The following is a 4,564-nucleotide window of genomic DNA, read 5'->3' as shown; positions in this document are numbered from 1 at the left end:
AACATATTTCTTTAGAAACCACCACAATGGTTTAATTTTAATAGTCAGTTATTGGATGATTAGCTTCATAGTAAGCAATTAAGTGACCCTGAGAAACCAAAACATGTTCAAGAGGACCAAGGCCCAGATATATATGCATAAACTCTGTACAACATTGCCGTTCAGTTAATGGCAACATGTTGACCCTAATCGAAATAGCTCAAGATTAAAAAGTTGGCTAAACAATCAATCAATCATCAACGCATAGTAAAAATCATAGTTAAATAAAAGTTGCAGACCCCATATTCTATTACCTCCTTTCCATATGGTTTCGTAGACTGCACTTCTGTAACTTCATCCAAGTCTTGCAAACACTACGATCAGAAAAGACCGATTACCAAACTTAGAAAGCGTGCTAAAGCACAATGGCATATTCATGTGCGGTTAAACTTACAATGGCAACGTCGGCTTTTCGCTTTCGGGTACGCAGCACAACCCTGTTCGTTTCTTCAGTCTTCGTTGATTGGTCTACTAATTCACTGAAAAGAAATAATAGCTTGAAAAAATACACATTTGCTCATTATGGCAAAATGCCTTGTACAGATTAGGCCTCTGGGGACACCCACCGTGAATTTATAACTAGTAACACGGCACTGCTTTCAACTCACTTTAAAGTGTACCTTTTTCTGGGCATCTTCAGAGTTGGTTGTGTGGGTTAAAGATCTCCTGTAATTCAGAAGGGAGAAGGCTGCATGAAGTTACTGTCGCTTTTCGAGGTAGTGAGGTGGTTGCTGCTGCTTACTCACAGGAGTGGACCTCAGGTTTGGGCGCGGGATGGGCTGGGGGACACGTTTCTCCGGCCCAGTCACATTACTAGTGTTGGGAAAAGAGGGGATGAGAGGGAGGGCACTCAGCCCCAAGCCGGCCTCTGATCTCAGCGAACAGCCGAAGATGGCCGAAGCGGGGACCCCGCGCTGCCTGCTGTTTAACCGGGAAGAATGTGGGTACGACCAGCCCGGGCTAATGGGGTGTCAGCTGGTGCTCACCACCAGGTGACCCCTCTCTCTGTACCCCGTTTCTATGGTCTTATCGGCCCCTATCTTCCTGCCGCTGATGCTTCCCTCCAGTTAGCCCTCAGCCGGCTCCCGCTCCCGCTCTTAACCCAACTCCGCTCCACAGAGCCGGCTAGCCTCACTTCACGGCGCCTGCGCTGATCCCTTTAAATCGCTGGCGGGAGTCGAGCGCGCGTTCTCAGTCGGAGGAAGTAGTCGCAGGCCACGCCCCTTTCCCCCTCAGGCTCCGCCCCGCGCTCCTTCAACCCATGTCCGGCCTGTCCGACTCAAACAGACTCGCTATCAAGCCCCGCCCCTTCCCAGGGACCCTGCCCCTTCCCAGGGACTCCCCCCTCAGGGACCAACCCACCCACGCAACGTCATTCATCACGTCGCGCCTGCTTCTTCGACCCCGCCCTTCAATGCGTCACCGGGGCCGACCCCGCCCCGTTCCTGGGGCCCCGCCCACGCAGCGCGAAATGGGAGGAGATAATGATGGTGAGGGTTGGGTGTGTGGTCAGCACGTGGGCGGAAGATAAACAACGCGCCCGGCCTAGAGCCTGGGGACCTGGAGCCTCAGGGCCGGGCTCATTCCCTGTCCTAAACTGAAGCTCTGAAAGCTTGTGTTTTCAAATAAACCTGATGATTTCTGACCTTGACCACCCCAATCCAACACTGGCACCTCTACATCATGCCTGTCCTTGACTGTCAGTGAGAGAGGGTCACCAAGCAGCCTGCTGCATTGAACCCTTGCTGAGATCTCAGTGGTGATGAGGCTTGCAGCAGCTATGGCACCGGGCGGGCTCCGTTGTGTTGTGCTGGGGATGGTGTAGCTGCAGCCGATGCCAGGTGAGCGGCCGGTCCTGCTGTTGATCGGGGGTGGCACTAACTGACACTCTCACACAATCTCTACCTTCTCTTTTCTAGGGGCTCCTCTCAGTGTCTCAGATAACCAGGAAGGCCTGTGAGGAGGCTGGGGTCGTACATATCTCTCAACTTTGTCTCCTATCACCCACTCCCCCAACTGGCTTCAGGTCTTCACTGTCTGTTGTCATTTTATTTATTTACCTGAATTGTAGCCACATCTGAAAACCAAAAGATCCTTCTCACGATAGACTGGTATGTTCTTAAGAACCACTTTATGATATTGCAAACACTTCACATATTTTGCTATCATCCTTAATTGCTGATCATTCCTTAAGTCACTAGCTCGAATTAAGGAGAAGAAAGGGGTTAAAACTATAACCTACAGACTTCCTGCTATAACAGTAATGTGTCAGAATTTTTTTTGTTTAGAAATCAGGACGTTAGAAGTGAAAGCAAAGACCTTTTTGTTGGAGACTTTAATTTCAGGACTGTTAGGCAGAGCAAAGTGGCTTGAAGTAAAGATAAATGATAGAATTATAGAAAGGGTATATATATCTATGTACAAACTTATGAGGGATGGCGTTTTGATACAGTTGTAGTTATGGCAAAACTTTTAGTTTTTGCACATGCACAGTTGGTCACAGAAATCCATTGCTGTTAGTGTCTCATCACTCCTGAGTAAATCTGAATTGGCCTGAACCTGCACTTTTCATGTTACAACTGTTTCTGTAAAAAAAGACTTTGAAAAAGTTAGAGTTGACTGAGGTGAACTGAGTTTTAAACAGTGCTGAACCAACTCTCTGGGTTTTAACATTTCACAAATATGAATGATATTTTCATTCAATGATTTTAAAAGTCTACAGACTTTTAAAGTACAATTTAAAAGAAACTTGTACTTCTTCCCCCACCTTGATCATGTATCATGTTTATTTTACTTTTGATGATTTAGTGAAACATAAATGTTAAAACCTGCTTGTTATTTCCTGGTTTGCTGACTATAAGAACTCTGCTTTGTGATTGGCTGCTTCATTTGCAAGGTAACATCACTGTTGTTGAACCATCCTCGAAGCTGATTCCAAAATTAATTTAATGCCAGTAAAGGTAAAATCAATTTCTTAAAGCTTGCTAGATCTTTATGGACAACTTTCATTCATGGCAGCAACAAGCATCATCATTTTGCCTCTCATTGCAAATTCTGGCAAAAAAATTTTTACAATTAGATAGTCGTAGAGTCCTACAGCACAGAGACAGGCCCTTTGGCCCAAACTGGACCATGCTGACCATGTCGATCCATGCTAACCCCATTGCCCTGCACTTGGCCTATATCCTTCTAAACCTTTTCTATCCGTGTATTTGTCCAAATGTCTTTTAAATGTTGTTGATGCACTCGCCTCAACCACTTCCGCTGGCAGCTCATTCCATATGCGTACCACCCTCTGTCTAAAAAAGTTGCCCTCAGGTTCCCATGTATTCTTTCCCCTCTTACCTTAAACTGAGCCCTCTAGTCCTTGACTTCCCAAACCTGTTAAAAGGACTGAATGCATTCACCCTATCCATGCCTTTCATGATCTTATACACTTCTATAAGATCCCCCCTCAGTCTCCTATGCTCTAAAGAAAAAAGTCCTAGCTTGTCCAACCTCTCCCTATAAATCAGTCCTTTGAGTCCTGGCAGCATTCTTGTAAATTTCTTCTGCCCTCTTTCCATTTTAATAACATTCTTCCAATAGCAAGGTGACTAAAACAGAACATATTACTCCAAGGGTGGCCTCACCAAAGTCCTGTACGACTGCAACTTAGCTGCCCAATTCCTATACTCAATGCCCTGACTGGTGAAGGCCAGTGTGCCAAAAGCCTTCTTCACTGCCCTGTCTACCTGTGACTCCACTTTCAGAGAACCATGCACCTGAATTCCAAGGTCCCCCGTTCCACTACACTCCTTAAAGCCCTTCCATTCACCATGAAACTCCTACCTTGATTTGACTTTCCAAAATGCAACACCTCACACTTATCTAAATTAAACTCCATTTGCTATTTCTCAGCCCACTTCCCCAGCTGATCAAGATCCTGCTGCAATTTCAGATAACCTTCCTCACTGTCCACGATGCAACCTATTTTAGTGTCATCTGCAAACTGACTAATCATGCTTTCTCATCCTCATTCTCATCCAAATCATTGACATAGATAACAAACAGCAATGGGCCCAGCACTGACCCCTGAGGCACACCACTATTCACAGACCTCCAGTCTGACAAGCATCCTTCCACTATTACTCTCTGCTTCTTACCATCAAGCCAATTGTGTATCCAATCTGCCAGCTGTCCCTGGGTTCCATGCGATCTAACCACCCAGAGCAGCCTACCATGTGGAACCTTATCAAAGGCCTTACTGAAATCCATATAGATTACATCTACCGCCCTGCCCTCATCAACCTTCCTGGTCACTTCAAAGAATTCTAACAAATTTGTGAGGCATGATCTCCCATGCTCGAAGACATGCTGCCTACTACTAATCAACCCTGCCTTTCCAAATGCATGTATATCCCTCAGAATACCACAGATGTTAAGCTTACTAGTCTATAATTCCCAGGTTTTTTTTGCAACTCTTCTTGAATAAGGGCACAACATTCACTATCCTCCAGTCTTTTGGGACCTCACCCATGGCTAA

At 45.8% G+C, this 4,564-nt stretch overlaps 1 long non-coding RNA gene across 1 annotated transcript; it reads right to left on the bottom strand.

Annotated features, from left to right (window-relative positions):
- Positions 1-285: 285 nt before the first annotated feature.
- LOC125481364 lies at positions 286-1,200 on the bottom strand. The gene is made up of 3 exons (XR_007261309.1): positions 648-1,200; positions 434-518; positions 286-353 (listed from the first exon to the last, which is right to left on the bottom strand). It is a non-coding gene; the product is annotated as an uncharacterized LOC125481364 (long non-coding RNA).
- Positions 1,201-4,564: the final 3,364 nt, after the last annotated feature.

The sequence above is a fragment of the Rhincodon typus genome, unplaced genomic scaffold (genome assembly GCF_021869965.1).
Source record: "Rhincodon typus isolate 14 unplaced genomic scaffold, sRhiTyp1.1 hic_rhity00001867, whole genome shotgun sequence".
NCBI classification, from domain to species: domain Eukaryota; kingdom Metazoa; phylum Chordata; class Chondrichthyes; order Orectolobiformes; family Rhincodontidae; genus Rhincodon; species Rhincodon typus.
This window is presented reverse-complemented; position numbering and strand designations above follow the sequence as displayed.